This window comes from Dermacentor silvarum, chromosome 6, assembly GCF_013339745.2.
Source record: "Dermacentor silvarum isolate Dsil-2018 chromosome 6, BIME_Dsil_1.4, whole genome shotgun sequence".
NCBI lineage: Eukaryota > Metazoa > Arthropoda > Arachnida > Ixodida > Ixodidae > Dermacentor > Dermacentor silvarum.
This window is the reverse complement of record NC_051159.1, coordinates 185,918,765-185,939,779: the sequence shown is the minus strand read 5'-3', so window position 1 is coordinate 185,939,779 and position 21,015 is coordinate 185,918,765.

Below are 21,015 nucleotides of genomic sequence, written 5' to 3'. Positions count from 1 at the left end.
GTTTTTCCTGTAAAATTCCGATAATGTCATTGTATATGAGAAAATTGCCAGAGTTGTACCTAACCATCCTCATGCAAGAACATGTTAATTTCTTAATAAATTGTAGTCTCTCTTGCATTTATTATTTGTCTGTTTTTGTTGTGTCTTAATTGCGTCAGGCAGACATAAAGTAGCGCTTTTTTTAATCAGTATTCCCAGCTTTCAAGTATTCTTTTTCATGCTTGCTTAACTTTATGCAACGCTCGAGTACAGTGGCCATTGAACATGAATATGAGCAGTGTGCTTGTTGAATTACGCCAAATGATCGTCATTAGTCCAGCAGTTTTATGGGACAATTGCATGGCTATGTTCAACTGTTGGCGCCTTTGTGCCATCATAAACCTTAACATTTCTTGTTTTCCTGTCGTAGATACAGGTCGCGCACGTCTTCGTTTGCAATTATTTGCATTCATGTAAAAATTTATTGTGCCTATATTTACGACGTTGGAGGCCTAAAACGTTGCTTTGTCGGCCTATTTTTGGCGCCTAAAATGCACTTTTTTAATGCCTAAAGATCCGGCCTCTCTTTCTCTCTCTCTCTCTCCCTATATATATATATATATATATATATATATATATATGCATGCATAAAAACGACAAGAAAGGGGGGAACCAAGGAGCCCGATTTTTTATTAATCGTATCATAAGAAGCCCACAAACAACGACACCAAGGCCAACATAGGGGAAATTACTTGTACTTCTGGTACTTCTTTTTATTCTTTATTCAGAGATACCCCGCTTTGCACAAAGGCGTGTAAGCAGGGGGGTTACAACTTGGAAAAAAAAAAACAAATCTTCATTAACACAGCACACTTGGTCACAAGACAATTGATTCCCCTCTGTTACTGTTCGAGCAAAAAAGGAATTAGCATAGAGGTTCGTTCTAGTCCGGTATTCTCGAATTTTAAGGTCATGATCAGTTCTTTTAGATATATAATGCGGTGGTTTAAGATAAGTGTCTATTAATTCCGGTCTTGTTATTGGATATTTGGAATAACAATTTCAAACGCAGTTTTCTTCGGCGAGAGGAGAGCGCTTCCCATTCTAGCTCGCTTTTCATTTGAGTGCAACTCTCCCCTCGCCTGTACCATCCCAGAACGAACCTTGCCGCTCTATTCTGTAATCTCTCGATTTTGTCAATCAAGGTTTCCTGGCGAGGGTCCCAAACACAACACGCATACTCCAAGATAGGACACACGAAATAAATATAAGCAGTGTTTTTTAGTATAAATGGTGAGAATTTGAGATTACGTTGAATAAATTTTAGCGCTCTCGCAGCTTTTGTAACTACATTATTCACATGCGCATTTCAGGAACAATCACTCGAAAACGTAACGCCCAAATATTTATACACAAAGTGCTGGTTGATAATATCACTATTCAAAAAATAACAGGTTTCAATTTTTTTTCTTTTTGTTCGTGAAAGACACATGAACACATTTTTTAGCATTTAGTTGCATTTTCCACTTCTCACACCATGATACAATTTAGTAAGGTCAGTCTGCAAATCAATAGAGTCTCGTTCGCTTGTTATTTTTCTGTACTGAGTACAATTTCCCTTATGTTGGCTTCTTATGATTTATATATATATATATATATATATATATATATATATATATATATATTGTAAGCACTATTAACGTACTTCGTCGTTTTCATTTGTACATAGCCATCACCTTCCCTGTTCTTCGCGCATGAGCTGGGGCGCTTCCTTTTTTGGAATAAAATCGCTTGACAGCTAGGTCGGTCTCGCTCTTATAAAGTGGTGGAGGTACGTCAAGACCCCGACGTCCTCTCGCGTTCCCGTCCTCCCTGGAGCTACGTTCCGGTCGCCGCCTGCGCCCGGTTACCCCTACAACGATGGACACTTCCGACCCCGGCTCTTCCGGCGCCTCTAACCCTACCACACAAACGACTCCGCCTGCGGTGCCCTCTTGGACTGTGACGTGCCCTCAACGCGATCCTCCTGTCTTTGCGGGACTCCGCGGTGATGACGTCGATGATTGGATCGACAACTACGACCACGTGAGTTCTTGCAATAAATGGACCGACATCCAGAAATTGAGGCACGTTGCATTCTACTTGACTGGTGTTGCAAAGACGTGGTATTTCAATCACGAAGCCGACATCGCGGATTGGTCCACGTTTACCACCAAGCTGCGGCAAATCTTTGCTTCCTCGTCTGGCCGTGCAGAAGTCGCTAAGCAGAAGCTGGGCACGCACCTCCAACTTCCACAAGAGTCTTACACCTCATACATAGAGGATGTCTTGGCTCTGTGCCACCATGCGAACCCTAGCATGACGGAAGCCGAACGCGTTCGACATATATTAAAATGCACTGAGTCTGTTGCGTTCAACGCCTTAATCGTGCAAAATACGGCTTCTGTCCAAGACATCACTGCCACGTGTCAGCGCCTAGACGAGATGCAGTCTCTTCGTCTTCAACATGACAGCAGCGATCCTCAGGTTCCCCATTCTTCAGATCTACGTGCTCTCATCCGCACCATCATCAGCGAAGAGTTTCAAATACAGGACCAGAGGCGTTCACCTGCTGCCTGTGTCCCAACTCCCACCTTCGACTTGCGCGAGGTCGTAAAGCAGGAGTTGACAGCGATGACTACACCCACCCTGCAACTTGCGCCGGTAGCGCGCCCCACACCTACCTACGCGGATGTTGCTTCGCTACCCACCCCTACCGTGACCTCCCTGCCTACTGACGTTACCTATGACCCCTTAGCTTTGATGGGAACCAGGGCACTTGCTGCGCCATCCTAACCTCAGTGGCGTCCACCTCGTCCGGTTTGTTTTTATTGTGGTATACGCGGCCATATATCTCGCTTCTGCCGCCGTCGCCAGCAGGATGAAAGACGAGGCTATGCTGAGCACGAGCGAGACCGCACTCGCCGACCAGATGCCTACTATCCCGGATCGTACTCGTTCCCTCAGCAGCGTCCTCCGTCTCCTCCTCCCAATCTGCCTCATAGTTCCCATTCGGCCAGACGTCGTTCTCCTTGGCCTTACCGGCACTCTACATCACCGCTTCGCCCCACTACCCATCTTGCCGACCAGCATTCGGAAACTACTGTTGCAGTTTTTGGAGGGGAAACTGCTTCCTATCGGTCTTCAAAAATTCCTCCTGTTCGCCCGGCCAACATGCTTTATGTGACTGTTGAAGGTATTCCAGCGTCAGCTCTCATCGATACCGGTGCCGCCGTTTCTGTTCTTCCTAGTGGTCTGTGTTCACGGCTCCGGAAAGTAAAACGCCTTATCTTGGACCTATTTTGCGTGGTACTAATAATGCATTCATTCACTCCGACGGACAGTGTACTGCTCGCGTTCTCATCGACGGCATTTGCCACCACATTGAGTTTATCGTTCTTCCAACGTGTATCCATGAACTTATACTGGGTTGGGACTTCCTACATTCTGCTTCAGCCGTCATTTCATGCAGAGAGGAAGTTGTCCATATCACGGATACAGCGCTTGCACCTGTTACGGACTCTTCACCTGCATGCGTGAACTTGGCCATTGCTGTAGACTACGTCCTGCGTCCTGGTCACGAAGACGTTGTAGCCGTAACATCTAGTCAGATCGCCGACGGAGACGCTCTAGTCGCCCCTTCTTCCCGCTGCACTTCTCGCGGAATTCTCATTGCCGCCTGTCTCGTCCGGTTTTCACGTGGCCGCGCCCTTCTCTCTGCTTGCAACACGACCCCAGATCCGGTGATGCTGCCCAAAGCGATGATTGTGGCAACACTCGCCGACACTCAACCTATATCTATAGTCTCGCTTTGCCCTTCTTCATTGCCAGCACCAACCTCAGGTTTGGACAGTGACTCTTTCCCTCCTCAAGCCGTTCTTGGTTCTGACCTAACAGCCGCGCATTCCGAAGCCTTACTGGCGGTCTTGGCGAAGCACAAAGCCTGTTTCGATAGCTGTTCCCCTGTGTTGAGCCAAACTTCTGTTGCCACACACCGCATCGAAACCGATGGTTCCGCTATGATACGACGACGCCCCTATCGCGTATCGCCGTCCGAACGAAAGGTCATTGAGCAACAGGTTGCTGACATACTTGCGCGGAAGATAATACGGCCTTCATCGAGCTCCTGGGCTTCTCCCGTTGTTCTGGTAAAGAAAAAAGATGGCTCCGTTCGCTTTTGCGTCGATTATCGAGCGCTCAATAAGATCACACGCAAGGACGTATATCCGATACCTCGAATCGACGACGCTTTGGACACACTACAAGGGGCAGAGTATTTCTCCAGCCTTCATCTTCGATCAGGATATTGGCAAATTCCGATGAACGAGACTGACAAAGAAAAGACCGCATTCGCTACACCAGACGGACTTTATGAATTTAACGTCATGCCTTTTGGCCTTTGTAACGCTCCCGCCACATTTGAGCGCATGATAGATAACGTACTTCGTGGACTAAAATGGAAGACCTGCCTCTGTGATCTGGACGATATTGTCATCTTTTCGTCTAACTTCAGTCAACATCTTCATCGATTAGACGAAGTTTTCAAGTGCCTTGCAAATGCTGGTCTCCAGATCAATACAAAAAATGCAAATTCGCAAGCAGAACGATAAAGGTATTAGGCCACGTCGTCTCAAAAGATGGAATCCAGCCAGACGCCGAAAAGATTAGTGCTGTTCTCCAGTTTCCTCGCCCCAGCAGCAAAAAGATCTACGCATTTTCCTCGCTTTGGCGTCATATTTTCGTCGATTTATACGCAACTTCGCTGTAATAGCAGCTCCTCTACACAAGCTACTGGTTACCAGTGCCTCTTTCACATGGACTAACGACTGCGAGTCGGCTTTTCAAGCTCTTAAGCAGCATCTTACTTCCGGACTAGTGCTTCGCCACTTTGATGATCGAGCCCACACCATACTCCATACTGACGCAAGCGCACAAGGTATTGGCGCAGTACTTCTGCAACGTAATGCAGCCTCTAAAGAGCAAGTCATCGCGTATGCCAGCCGAACACTTTCTCCCGCTGAGCGGAACTACACCATTACAGAGCAAGAGTGCCTTGCTATCGTTTGGTCGATTCAGAAATTTCGCCCATACCTTTACGGCCGCCACTTGACCATCGTCACCGACCATCATGCTCTGTGTTGGCTCTCATCAATGAAAAACATGTCAGGACACTTAGGACGCTGGATACTCCGCTTGCAGGAATATGACTTTACAATAATGTACAAGTCTGGAAAAAGTCATCACGATGCAGACGCATTGTCTCCGCTGCCCACTCTCGCTCTCTCCCGGTAACGCGCCGTCGTCTCCCTCACCACGTCGTTCCGATGCTACGCCTGCCTCACACCAGCTCTCGATATCGCCCCTGGACCAAGTTACGCTTTCATCACGCTCTGATTTGGTCTTGCTTCAGCGGGCCGACTCCTATTGTCGAACTCTCATGGATCGCCTTAGTGGGTTCGCCGAACCACCCAACAGTGGCTTGCGACGCCAGCTTCGACAAATCCGCCTGCAAGGTGGCGTGCTACACCGCTACGTTTACCACCCAACAGGTCACCGGTGGGTTCCAGTTCTACCTCACTGCCTTCGCCTGCGAGTATTAGAGGCACTTCAAGACGAGGTATCGGCTGGCCACTTAGGCTTCAACAAGACTTGCGACCGCATCAAGATTCGCTGCTTTTGGCCTGGCCTATCCACAACGGTGGCCAAATACATTGCCTCTTTTGCGTCATGTCAGCACCGCAAACGCTCGACATCCCCTCCAGCCGGTTTACTACAACCTCTCCCTTGCCCGGACGTACCTTTTGATTTTGTTGGCATTGATTTATATGGTCCCTTGCCTTTGACACCCTGCGGTCACCGTTGGATTGTCACTTCAGTCGACCATTTAACAAGATATAACGAGACTGCCCCTCTGCGATCCGGTAACGCTTATGAGGTCGCTGACTTTCTTGCGCTCCATCGTCTTGCGCCACGGGGCTCCTCGCGTTCGTCTGAGTGACCGCGGCAAGGCGTTTATTTCACACGTTCTCGAGGAAGTTCTTCGGGCCGCTGATACCGTGCACAAATCTACTTCTACCTATCATCCGCAAACAAATGGCCTTACTGAGCGCTTCCACCGTACGCTGTCTGACATGATTTCTATGTACATCCGTCCTGACCACACTGACTGGGATAAAATTATTCCTTTTGCGACATTCGCATATAATACTGCTATTCAACGGACTACCGGCTACAGCCCTTCCTTCCTTGTGTATGGACGATCTCCTTCCATCATTTTCGACAGAGAATTCTTTTTAGCACCTTCTTCGCCTCACGCGTCCCTTCCAGAAGATTTTGCTGCCCGCATTGCACATTGCTGTCAAATCGCCCGGCAAAGCACGGAAGCTACCCAAGCTGAGCGCAAACAGTCGCTGCGACAACAAACGCCGCGACCTCCGTTTTCGCCATGGAGACCAAGTCCTGCTTTGGACTCCAGCCCAAACTCCAGGCCTCTGTGAGAAGTTTCTTCAACGCTACATTGGCCCATACACCGTTGTACAGCAAACACCTGCAGTCAACTATCTCGTCAGCCCAGTAAACTCCGTCACTGACCGGCGCCGCCGGAATGCCGAAATTGTTCATGTCTCGCGGATGAAGCCCTTCACTCCCCGTTTAGACAATCTCTAATCTGCGGCCAGGCTGGCCGCTTCTATGACGGGTGGAACTTAGTGTAAGCACTATTAACATACTTCGTCGTTTTCATTTCTACATAGCCATCATCACCTTCCCTGTTCTTCTTCGCGCATGAGCTGGGGCGCTTCCTTTTTTGGAATAAAAGCGCTTGACAGCTTGGTCGGTCTCGGTCTTATAATATTATATGAAGGAAGTCATGACTCGGTGGCACAACGATAGCATATATATGAAGGAAGCATTTCGTCGGATCCGCTGTTTAATAAATTAAAACAAGTGCAGGCGCACGTAGACAAGCAAAAGCATTTAATTTCGACGTTTCGGCCGGGGGCCGGGGTCCGGCCAAAGTCATACCTAATTTTGCGTGTCATGTTTCTTGTTTATGTAATACGCCTCCGACTCTTGGGCCCGACCCCGGCCGAAACGTCGAATTTAATGTTATTGCTTTTCTACGTGCGCCTGCACTGCTGATAATATATATATATATATATATATATATATATATATATATATATATATATATATATATATTTGTCATACGCGTCGCCACTGCCGATGGCCCTTTCATAGTGTCGCGATACTCGGCGGCGGCACTTACCAGCAATCATTGTTCCCCTTTGTCTCGTGACGCAGGGATCGCGCCAGCGCTGTAGCGCTGTTATCACCATGTGCAGCCAGTCCGGAGTCGCAGCAGGGTCGCCCTGGCCTCACCAGGCGAGACAGGGCCACCCTGCTGCGACTCCGGACTGGCTGCATATGAACAGCATCCAGGCTACATGCCAAAGGCCGCATCGCCTCCCCCTCGTACCGACGATGCGGCGACCCCGAGACACTCGAACACCTCCTCTGCGCCTGTCCGGCCCTAGTTCGACGGTCATCCGAGTCTATAGACTGCAAGGACTTCCTACTGACTCGCTCACCAACCTGCTGTTCCCATCATGCTCCCATCTCCCCGCACTACATAGCCTCGTGGAGTTCGTGGAGACGAGTGGGATAGCGGCATACCGCTGAGCGTACCTGCCCTTGCCGGTCCCTGGCGCCTCTGCTGCCTACCCATGTGCGGACGAGCTCCCTGAACTATCTCTTGTCTATTTCCTCTTTACCTCCTACTCCCCCTCTCCCCTACGACGCTTCGCGGTGCTCCCTGATGGGCTGCAGAATTAAGCGTCTCTTCCTTATTCATAATAAACACCAGTATCAGCAATTGCCATTTGGACCCGCTATGGGACGGACGCGTGTCGTTCCCTTGGAGGCAGAAGAGCGAGAATTGAAGGAGCGCCAACGCGCACAGAAGCGCGAATGGGCGACAAAACGACGCTAGCGCCAGCTTCGCTGGACTTCCCTCTTCACAGGGTGGAAGGGCTCTGGATTTTTAATAAACTTTCATTTGTCTCTATTTCGCTCTCTAAGCATGCACGTTATGGCAGCGTCCCAATCGCGTCAACGTCTGCCTTCTTCGACGCCCCCTATAGGCCGTGAAAGTTGTAAACAGCTTTCGCAATGGTATAGAGTTCTCATAGGAGGGGCGTATTCATCCTGGTCCCTCCATCAAGGCTCCCTTCTGAATCCGGCAGAGTAAGGGGCCACTTCGCTGCAAAGGCAATTGTTTCGGCGTGTTGCGTGCGGGTAAACGACGCGGGTCTGCGCCACACATTTAGTGGGAGTGCATGAGTGTGCATGTGCCCGTGTACGAAGCAAGCAATGCTGCACATATTTGTGTCTCTGGTCACTTGAAGGAAATATTAAAGAAGTAATAAATATTACATAATAAATATTACATAAACAACGATGAAAGAATGACTACATGTTTCTCGGCTAGTTGGTCCGTACTTGTTATTGTGTAATAGGATGCTGAATAACGTTGAGCGAGAATATTAGCGGAAGCAGTGTCACTCTCAACGAAGTTCACTCTGAACAGACAGGCTTACAGAGAAAGTGCCGGCGTGGCGAACACACTTTTGCCCCCTATGATACCACGGAGACGAAATTGCGAAAATGCATGCTTTTTCTAACATTAGAAGCAAATATTTTATGCTTAAGTTATGGGGTTTTACGTGCCAAAATCATAATCTGATTATGAGGCACGCCGTAGTGGGGTACTCCGGAATAATCTGGACCACCTGGGTGTACGTGCACCTAAGTGTAAGTACACGGGTGTTTTAGCATTTCGCAGATTTGATGTTCTGTGCTGCTCAAAGTCAGACCTAATTTTGTATGTGATGTTTCTTTTTTATGTAACACGCCTCCGTCTGAGGCACTGCGCAACACCGAATATAAACTATTTCCTTCTGTGTTAAAATAAGCATGCATATGTTGGAATTTCGTCTCCGTGGTCTGACTGTGGCGCGCAGGTGTATTTGTTCAAGCTGGTACCTACTCATAGGACGTGTTGGGGTCCCATGCCCGGTGGGAATCGCTTTAAGCGTAGTGTGTGTGTGTTCACACACACCTATATTGAAAACAGAAAAAAAAAAAACACGTGCTTGAGAGTGAGTGAGTGAGTGATGTGAGTGAGTGAGTGAGTGAGTGAGTGAGTGATGTGAGTGAGTGAGTGAGTGAGTGAGTGAGTGCGTGAGTGAGTGAGTGAGTGAGTGAGTGAGTGAGGAGTGAGTGAGTGAGTGAGTGAGTGAGTGAGTGAGTGAGTGAGTGAGTGAGTGAGTGAGTGAGTGAGTGAGTGAGTGAGGTGAGGTGAGTGAGTGAGTGAGTGAGTGAGTGAGTGAGTGAGTGACGTGAGTGAGTGAGTGAGTGAGTGAGTGAGTGAGGAGTGAGTGAGTGAGTGAGTGAGTGAGTGAGTGAGTGAGTGAGTGAGTGAGTGAGTGAGTGAGTGAGTGATGTGAGTGAGGAGTGAGTGATGTGAGTGATGGTGTGTGTGTGTGTGTGAGACAGATAGATAGAGATAGATAGATAGATAGATAGATAGATAGAGATAGATAGATAGATAGATAGATAGATAGAGATAGATAGATAGATAGAGTGTGTGTGTGTGTGTGTGTGTGTGTGTGTGTGTGTGTGTGTGTGTGTGGTGTGTGTGTGTGTGAGATGGCGAAGAACGCTGTTCTTGTTTAATGACCAATTGCAAGTGCAGATCACATGATCACGTTGGGCACATTTTCACTCTCTCTCAACAGTAACGTTGAGCTAGAACATGTGCGTCTGTGTATCCCACGAATGAAGCCAAAGGAACGACGGCGTGACGGCAATGGGATGACGACACTGGAATAACGGCGAATAACAACGACCCTGAAGAGTATGAGACAATGGCATAACGACGGCGTGATGGCGAAGCGGGAATGGCAACGATAGAACGACCTCGACAGCGTTACTAGGACGGTGTGACCACGAAGATATGGCGACAACGGCATGATGACAATAGAATTCCGACGGCACGATGGAATTATGACGACTGAAGACCGAAGGATTATGACGGTGTGAAGAAGGAGGCACGACAACGCAATGACAGAAGGAAGAGGGCGGAACAATGACGACAACAAAGGACAACTGAACGAAGGCAATGACGATGATGACGGCGGAATGATGACGGTGCGTTGGTCTTGTAGCTCACGTCCGTGGATGGATGGACGGATGCTAGGAGCGTCCCCTTTGGAACGGGGCGGTGGGTTGCGCCACCGAGGCATTGTTATTATATTGCCTAATGTTTTACCTATATTGAAAAGACAAAAAAAAAAAAAACACGTGCTTCAGTACACCACCTGGCGCCGCCTCTGTTTGCTCTGTATCCGTTGCCGGTTTATCCGGCACCAGTGTGCCTGCAGAGAAAGCTTCGCTTTAAATGTGAGTTTGTGCTGAATAAGCTTAGATGAGATGCAAGTGACAATTTTTTCTGTCCTTTTCTTCGCGTCCTACTAAATCATAAAAAGAAGTTATCATGGGCCACATTTTCTTTCGCGCAGATATAGTGGTGGTCTTTTTTATCCCGTAGCCTACAACTTACAGCTACTGTTTCTCTGCAAAGGGTGCATTTGGTGCCTCTTCGCTCTTAGGTTTCTTTACTAAACGTCTCAATCTCTTATTCTCTGTCTGCTTGACGGGAAACTACGTACATTATTTCTTTTTGCTTTAAACTTTTTCATCGCTCTAGCTCACGCGAACAACCACATCCAAGATCCAAGTTTTATGTTCTCAAAGTCGCAAGGGAATCATTTTTAACCTGTCCTCGACAGCGCCACACACTACCCTTGTCACACCCCTCGACGTGTCTGCCTTTGCGAACGGGGGTTCAGGCCTCCATTGGTCATGATGCGACGTCTGCGGCTAACACCCGGCCAGGCTGACATTGTCCGGCTACTGGAAGCTTCGCATCGTCGCCTTTGGGGCTGACTATTCCCAAGAAATCTCTTTCGGGAGTTTGATTCGACTGCATGGGAGGAAAAAATGGCTCTGTACCGGACTGAGCGGCATGAAACTGGCGCACGCAAAACGATTGCGGCGTCGCAAAGGTTGGAGGCCCATTCAAAAAGTTCCCTAAATTTGACACCGTTATTTTCAGTGACACGCCAAAGCCTCTACGAATCCTCTGGTAGAGCTACCGCTTTGCAAATGAGTGTGTATAAAATAGCTCAAAGTTAATTATTTCCCAAATTTTGCTGCCTTATCTAAATTTCTCAAAAATAACAGCACATTTCCCATCATGAGCATTCAACATAAATGATAGCACGAAACAGGTAGGCGAAGTCACTCATGGGTCAAAACACCAAGACTCACCCCGAATCAGAACGACCCATGAGTGAGAGTCTATGTGAGCTCGAGTGAGTCACAGGGGGTGCGAATCTGAGTGAGTCCAGGTTCAGTGTGTTGAGCTTACGTAGTGTTTTACCAGACAGTGAAAGAGAAGAAGGGAAAAGCCGCACAGGATGGCCTGACGAGTCTTCGGCTCCATACACCATCAGATGCAACAGTAGATGGCACAAACTGTATTGTGTGTGGAAGCTGCAGACACAAGGTCTAGGCCAGCATGCCCCCGGCCATGGCTGGAGCGTACCTGATCCTCCTGTAGCATTTACTGCTTATCTCCTACAGTTCAGTTATCGGCGGCACTTGCCACTCCTTCTGCGAAGGTTATGCACGTAGGCGCAAACGTGACCGCTATCATCGACACCCATGCCTTCGTCGTCATTTTGCTGACTTCATGCCAATGTGATCATTCATTCGTCGCCGCATTTACTCTGTCGTTGTCATTGCGTTGCCATAAACACGCCGTCATCATCATTCAATCGTCGTCACTGTGCTGTCGTCCTACAGTGGTCGTCATTTTGTCGTCTACTTTTGCCATCTGATCGTCGTTAGGTCATCAAGTCATCGTCGACATGCCAGCGTTGTCATCACTGTGTCGTCATGATGCTGTCGTCACCATACCAGTGTCAACCCTGCTGGCTGCTGACCGCTGTCTTGCGCGATTGGTCGGTACCAGTCTATACAACTGCCCAATACTAGAGTTCTTTATTGTAGCTGTATCAAATTTTTAAAAATTGCTTGTGGCGGATAGCGCAGTTCTAACGTTTCATATAAATTACACGATGAGGCGATCATTATGTCTACGTGAAATCAAAATGCTTAACTGAATAATTAACAGAAATACACTATTTACATTTTTAATCATTTACTTTACAGGCACATATTTCAATGTACGAATTATAGCCGGTGAGTTCGCAAGGCGTATCCACTTGGAACGAATTCTCAGGACTACACCAGTTTCGATGTATAAATTTTCAAAGTGTCCGACGAAATGCAGTGGCGTTCCAGTTACTGTGTACTTCAGTGCATAAAAAAGCGTTTTGATAAAAAAAGTAAGTACTTATCGCAAGTTTGACGGCGCGTATCTCAAAATTGGTGCCATCCTCAGAATTCATTCCAAGTCGATATACCTTACAACCTCGCCAGCTACAATTCGTAGATAGAAATATCTGCGGAAAGTTAATTAATCCCAAAGTGAATGAGTATAATTATGTTGATTATTCAGTTAGGCATTTTGATCTGTCCTACAAATACTGGCTGCCTGATTGAGTAATTTAGGTCAAGGGTCAGAATTGTGCTATCTGCAACATGCACTTTTTAAAACTTTGGCGAAGATAAAGAGAACACCCTATATAGTACAAAGCGAGGCGGCCAGTGGCGATGAGTGACGTGCATAAGCCCGGACATGCGTTCCAACCTCATGCGCCGTCGTTCGCAAGTCATAGTCGTCATTCCTATGTCAAAATTTTTATGCCTTTATACCATTGTGACCCTTCCTTCGTTGTCTGTCATTGTCATCCGTCCGCGTACGAAGACCCATGTTCTTGTTTAGTGACCATTTACAAGTACACCGCACATGACCAAGTTCGATGCATTTTCACCGCCTCAGTTAACATAAACTTGCGGCGATGCGCATCCCATGCATGAGGACGAATGAATGATGTAACAATCCCGTTAGCATGACGACGACAACGCTCGAACCACTACGGCCAAAGAGCATCGACAATGGGATGCTTGGCGATGCTGGAATCATGATCCTAGTATGGTGTGAACCCAATCGCCATAGCAAGAAAAGTTGAATGTGCAAATTGCGCAAGGATTGCACACCGGGCCGCGGTTGTTCATCGTCACTGACGTGCTTGCGAGAGGTGGTAAATTAATAAAGAAAGCCATGTGGTAAACTATCGTGCGGCTTATTTGTGTTGCGAATACTGTTCACCCAGAGTAAGTGGCAGTTGAAAGACTGCTTCACTGTGGTTGATTTTGTACTTTTTTGCAATCTTTATGACCTTTTTTGTTAGAGCACGTCGTGACCCAACGGCCTTTCCGAAGTCGAGCAGACACGGTTGAATCACACTGAAGTGGTGAAAACTAAGAAACCGGCAAATGTGTCGGGAGGGAGTTGGTTTGCGAATGGCCCTGAGATGGGCGAAGAAGCCCTGTAAAACTGATATCTGCTCCATCTTACTTCAGGAAAAGTGGCTTGTCCACTTTGCACCTGCAACTTTCAGCGCTGACCTGATGGGAGGATGTGCCCTTCAGTGAATTGAAGCTTGAGGCCGATAAAAACAAAAGCAGGGTGGGAGGCGGCGCAAGAAGGCTTACTAAAGAAATACAAAAAAGGACAAAACGCAAGAAGCTATCAGAGCTATCACTCTCCTTTAAATAGGAGTACTGTGTTTCTGTACTACGCGTCCTTCTCGTCTTTTCGTCCCTTGCTTGATTTTGCTCCTGCAATGGAACCCGGTTCTCGAGTCATGGTTAAAGACAATTTTTCCTCCGTGAATCACATTCCATCCTTGTGGGCAGGTAGTGAACGTCATTATATATAGAAAACAACAACAAAAAAACCACAATGGTGAGCACAACGAGATTGCATAGCAGCGTTGAAAACTTCTTGGTTTACGAATACCTTATAGAGTTTTCCTTTTATAACGTAAACATAAACATTGATTGCACCATCGTAAAGTATTCTGCCTACTGAACGGTACGCTGGACTGTTTTCTTATGTTTCGCTCTTGCATTTTCACTCTGTTGACGACTTTCGTTTCTACCATACCGGTACACTGAACGTAGGAAGAATGAACTGGTTCAATCGGTTCGATGACACTGTTTGGTGACATAAAAACGAAGTCTTATCTGTACTTGGCTTGCATTTTTTCACTTGATCAAACTAATTCTTTGCTGAAACAAAAGCAGCCCATGCTAGCTTTAGTTCATCTTAACATCCGAAGTATTCGTAGGCACCACGATGATCTTATCACGTTTCATTCCATTCTGGAACACGCTTTCTCTTTCATTTGCCTGTCGGAGACGTGGTTGTGATCACATGACGGAAATCTGTATGGTCTTTCCGGTTATACTTCCGAATACTGCCATCGCGAAGGACATCGCAGTGGCGGTTCGGCCATTTTAGTAAATTCAAGACTGTCATATAAACGCCGTCATGACCTCACTTTGTGCACCTCTCTCTGCGAATCTGTTTGGTTGGAAGTAGATCAAAATAACTTTCAGTCAAGCAGTAACTGGTTACCGATCAATCGTAATGTTATAATTGCGTCCATCTATCGCTCACCTTCGTCTTCTTATATTGAGTTCTGGAGAGAATTCGAGCAGTTACTGAACAAGTTAATTGACGAGAACAAGGATATACTCCAACTCGATGCGAACAAGGTGGTTCTAGCACCTTTAATAGATCATATCCTTTCCAGCTTACCTACTGATAATACCACGGCCGGTGTAGTGAACTATGATATAATAGATCATTATCCCATATTTTTAGCGCAGGCTCCGTAAAATCTAGTCTATCTAGGAAAAAAAAAACATCAGGTCATTCTTTGATTCAAATGAATTCATTCACCTCATTCGTGTGACTGACTGGACTGAGGTGTTTTAGGAGCAATGCGCAGAACAATCTTTTGCATCCTTTTCAGCGAAGATATCAAAGTGCACTAACTTATGCATGAGTAACTTCAACGTGACGCGCTGGTTCAGTACACCAAGAAAGCCTTGGATTAGTAACAGTTGAATGCGGTCGATAGTAAAAAAGACAACCTTCGCAAGAAGCTCAAAGCTCAGCCATTTAATAACACATTGCGTTCACGATTCAAAGCATATTCAAATGTTCTTGCAGCCACCCTAAAATATGCTAAGCGTAATTACTACGAAAACAAGATTAGACAAAATGGAAACGACATCAGACGAAACTGGCAAGTTATTAAAGAATTTTTAAATACTAATACCACTGACATATCATGAGTCAGCTACAATTCAGTTAATTTAACCGACTCTAAGGACGTCGCTAACGCTTTCAGTAACCATTTTAGCACCATAGATGATCTGCAGCATGAACCACCCTTACCTAGTATACCACGCAGTACCTATTCATTTTACTTATACCCTACAACTTCACAAGAAGTTTGTAGTATCATAACATCACTCAGAACAACTGGTCCTGGCCTTGATCTCATTCGACGGTCGAACATTAAGCTTGTGCATAAGAAATTTCACCGGTACTTGCCGACGTAATAAATAAATTATTTAAAAATGGTGTCTTTCCGAAAAGCCTCAAAATGGGTAAGGTAATCCCGATTTTTAAAAAAAAGGTAATCGTAGTGTTTGAATAATTATCGTCCTATTTGCATTTTGTCTTTCTTTAGCAAGGTAATTGAAAAACTTATTCACAAGCGTTTAACTAATTACTTATCCAAATTTAAGCTATTATCTCCTTATCAATTTGGTTTTAGAGAGCATTTGTCAACAGAACTTGCACTTATTACGTTTACTGACAAAGTTAAATTAGCTATAGACGAAGGCCTATTAGCCGGTGCTCTTTTATTGATTTCACTAAAGCGTTCGATACAATTAACCACCCCATCCTCCTACACAAACTAGAATCTTATGGCATTTCTGGCCCGGCTTTGCAGTTAATTTGTGACCACCTAACAGACCGACCACAAATAGTCCAAGTGAATAGTTCCTTCCCTTCACCCAAAATTATCAATAGAGGCGTCCCTCACGGATCAATACTTGGCCCATTGTTATTTTTATTGTTCACTAATGATTTGCCACAAATATTAACGCATGCCCACTGCCTTCTCTATGCTGATGACAACCATTTTCGTATCCGACAAAAATTCCGTCACACTACTAAACAAACTAAACAATGATCTCGCTAATGTTCATGCATGGTGCCTGAAAAACACGTTATACATCAATTCATCGAAAACAACATTTATGGCATTTCATTCCCCTCAAACATTATTCATGGATTCCTTAGTTGTATCACTCAACAATCACATAATTATAAGATCTGGGTCAACCAAATTTCTATGCATTATCTTAGATGAGCACTTAAAATTCAACCACCATGTCCAATCTCTTATTCAAAAAATTTATTTTGTCATTCACGTTATCAAATCGTGCTATTTTTTTCACCCAAGTATTCTCTTATCTTTGTATTACGCGTATATTCACAGTCATCTTTCATATTACCTGCCATCATGGGGTAATACATACTTCACTCATCTCCACCAACTAGAAGCTTTGCAAAATCAAGCGGTACGATTGATGACATTTCAACCTTTTACATCTCACTCTGCTACCATTTTTCGTTCCCTAAACCTTCTCCCCTTGCGCGTGCTATTCAATCATAAGCTGTTGTAATAATGTTCCGCCTCATAAATACGGAGTTAGGTATTGAAAGTTTTACCCGTACTGACCTCACTAATATTAATAACACAAGTTTTTCCGCACGTCACAATTTGCTCCTTCCCAAAATTAGAACTATGGGAAATTTACTGTCATGTTTTCAGGCATATCACTGTGGAATTCGATTCCGTCCGATATCAAATCATGTGCACTTAAAGCCTTCAAGCGCAAAGCTAAGGCATATTATATTAACTCATTACTGAACTCCTAGTATTTTTATTGTGTGATGTAAACATTATTAAATATATTTGTATTGCACTGTTCCTAATTTTCTTTTTATATTTTCAATTGTTTTTTTTTCTGTACCTATCAATACTTTACAGCATTACTCGTTCCCCATTCTACCACCACCTAGGTTCGTATTAAAACGCTGTTTTTTTTTTCTTTCCGATGAAGACTTTTCTGTGTTTCATGTTCTACATACTACAATCACATTTTTGTGCTCAAAGCTCTGTTCTTTCTTTTCTTTTTTTTATCCTGTTTTTTTTTTCTTTTTGTTTGTTTTGTTTTTGTTTTCGCTGACAAACAACCTTTGTATTGACACGTATACATGTATATCTTTCACCGGTGGCCGCTTTCCACCGGCTAACAAATGTTAAACGTTATCGCTCGGCGCAGGACGCGCCTGTATCGGAAGTTTCTAGAACGTTATCGATGCTTCTTTAAATTGCCTGTTTTCACCGACGCTTATGTTATCTGATTGCATGACCGACGCGAATTGTCTAGAACTTTCTGGAAGACACGCGGGCATCAGGGATTAATCTAGAACCTTCGATGACTCAGGTATAAAAGCCGACGCGTTTCGCCACTGATCAGATTTTCGACGATCGCCGACTGTGTTCGTCGCTATCGTGCTTTGAGTGTAGCTTGCTTTTGTGGGCACAGGTTCGCCCAATAAACAACCACTTTCGTCATACACAGTATTACGACTGTTTACTTCAGCGTCACTACTACGTGACATCTGGTGGAGGTGCTTTTGTGTCCATGCAGCGGACGCCCCCGAAAAGCCGTGATCCAAGCCCGAACCACGAAGAGAGTACCAACGTCGTCCCGGAGCATCGCGCTAGCCTCAGGCTACAAAACCAACCCCCGGAGTACGGACTTCTTCACGAAGACCAGGAAGTGCACGGCCACGACGACCGCATCAACCATGACAGCCTCAGTGCCGCCTACACCGATCGTGTTACAGCACCCCCGGGAGCCACCGACGTTCCGCGGATCAACATTTGAGGATCCGGAAAGCTGGCTGGAGACGTATGAAAGAGTCGCTGTATTTCACAACTGGAACAGCGACGACAAGCTGCGCCACGTCTTCTTCTCATTGGAAGATGCTGCCAGGACGTGGTTCGAGAATCGGGAGTCGACCTTGACAACATGGGACCTGTTCCGCCACGGCTTCCTGCAGACCTTTACAAGCGTTGTGCGCAAGCAAAGGGCCGAAGTTCTCCTAGAAGCCCGGGTACAGCTGCCCAACGAGAACATCACGATTTTCACGGAGGAGATGACTCGCCTGTTCAAGCACGCCGACCCCGACATGCCAGAAGAGAAAAAAGTTCGCTTCTTGATGAGGGGTGTCAAGCAAGAGCTCTTCGCGGGATTGATACGCAACCCGCCAAAGACTGTTGCTGAATTTATTTCCGAGGCCACAACCATTGAGAAGACGCTCGACATGCGGACAAGGCAATATAACCGCCGAACGCTGGCCGCCAACAACATCGACGTTCAAGCACTTGGCAGCAACGACTTGCGCGAGACCATCAGAGCGGTCGTTCGCGAAGAACTGCAGAAATTCTTCCCCAAGTAGCAGCCTCAAGTGGCATCTATCGCCAACATCGTCAAAGAGGAAATTCAACGCTCATTTGGAGTTCCCGATGTGCAGCCGCAATCGCCGCAACCCCAGCCGGAAGCGCTCACCTCCGCCTCCGTCGCCCGTCGTCAAGGTCCCCCTCCACGCTCGCGCCAGGGCCCCGTAACGCCGCAGTTCCGACGTCCACCACCGCCGCCGCCAGCACGCCCGTCCGTCGTCCAGCGCAGCTACCCGAGAAAGACGGACATTTGGCGCGCCCCCGACCACCGCCCGCTCTGCTATCACTGCGGGGAAGCTGGTCATGTCTACCGCCGATGCCCATACCGCGAGATGGGCCTACGAGGGTTCGCCGTCAACGCGCCACGTCCACAACTTGGGGAGCGGCCACGTGACATCGCCGACTACCTCGCCGGAGCCCAGTGATAACCACGACGACCCTCACGCTCGCCGTCACCAGGACGCTACTTGTCACCGCAGCGCCGATCATACACTGGCCCAGCCAGGGGCCGGTCCGTGAGCCCCTATCCGGGAAACTAAAAGCAGCAACCGATGGAGGTGCGGTTGCTGTACGACGCAATGCCGAAGATCCTCCGCCGCCATCGAAGAATATTCGCGAATCATCACGACGAGATATCAGCACGCCGCCTGGCAAGAGCCATGACGACAACACTTCGCCGCCGAAAGAAGACCTGCCGACGCGACATAGCAGCAGCGGAGCAAGCCGACGCAGCCGTGATCCGACGCCACGACTTAACCGCAACGCCAGACGAAGGTCTACCGACTTAGACGTGCTAATCGATGGTCATAACGTCACCGCTCTCGTCGACACTGGAGCCGACTATTCCGTCTTCAGTGGCCCGTTCGCCGCCAAGTTGAAGAAGGTGAAAACAGCCTAGCAAAGACCCGATATCCGGACAGCGGGAGGCCACCTAATAACGCCGACTGGAATCTGCACAGCACGAGTCACGGTAAACAACCGCACTTACCCGGCGAGCTTCGTAATCCTGCAGCACTGCTCCAGGGATGTCATCCTAGGCATGGACTTTCTAAATCAACACGGTGCAGTCATCGACTTAAGGTCCAAGTCGATAACGCTTTCAACACACAACGCGATACCACCGGATACAAGCATAAGTTACCATGCCTTGAATGTGCTTGAAGAACAAGTCACCATTCCGCCTCGCTCCAGCATAATGATTTCCGTCGGTACCGAAGTGCCTGCAGACATGGAGGGCGTCATCGAGGGCGATCATCACTTACTGCTCGACCGTGAAATTTGCGTCGCTAGAGGCATAGCTGTACTACGTGCAGGGAAAGCAAGGGTGATGCTCACGAAATTCAGCTCCGAATACAAGCACATTAACAAAGGCACCACGGTCGCCTACATCGACGAAATAGTACAAGCCAGCAGTGTTTTCGCCTTCACGGATTCCAGTGCACCTGCAACGACGACTATAGTACCTGAGCCAACTTTCGACGTCAATCAGAACCTTCCCAGGCATAAGAAAGAACAACTAAAAGCTCTGCTCCTGCAATACAAGGACTGCTTCTCGTCGTCGTCAAAAGTTCGACAAACCCCTGTCGCCAAGCACCGCATCATAACCGACGAAAATGTCCGCCCACTCCGTCAGAGCCCGTACCGAGTTTCGGCGCGCGAACGCGAGGCCATAAGGCAACAAGTCGACGAAATGCTACGCGACGACATCATCCAGCCGTCCAAGAGTCCGTGGGCGTCCCCCGTGGTGTTAGTGAAGAAGAAGGATGGAACCCTACGTTTCTGCGTCGATTATCGTCGCCTCAACAAGATTACGAAGAAGGACGTATACCCCCTCCCACGGATTGACGACGCCTTGGATCGACTCTACAACGCAAAGTATTTTTCGTCGATGGACCTAAAAACCGGCTACTGGCAAATCGAAGTCGACGAGAGGGACCGGGAGAAGACTGCCTTTATAACACCAGACGGACTGTTCGAGTTCAAGGTCATGCCGTTTGGTCTTTGCTCGGCACCTGCGACTTTCCAACGCGTCATGGATACAGTACTGGCAGGCTTGAAGTGGCAGACTTGCCTCGTCTATTTGGACGACGTCGTCGTGTTTGCTTCAAGCTTCGAAGAACACCTGCGGCGCCTTGAAACAGTTCTTCAAGCAATCAAAACCTCCGGACTCACGTTAAAGCCAGAAAAGTGCCGCTTCGCATATGAGGAGCTCTTGTTTTTGGGGCACGTCATCAACAAGTCTGGAGTGCGCCCCGACCCTCAGAAAACTGCGACTATCTCCAACTTTCCTCCGCCCGCTGACAAGAAGGCAGTGCGTAGATTTCTTGGACTGTGCGCCTAT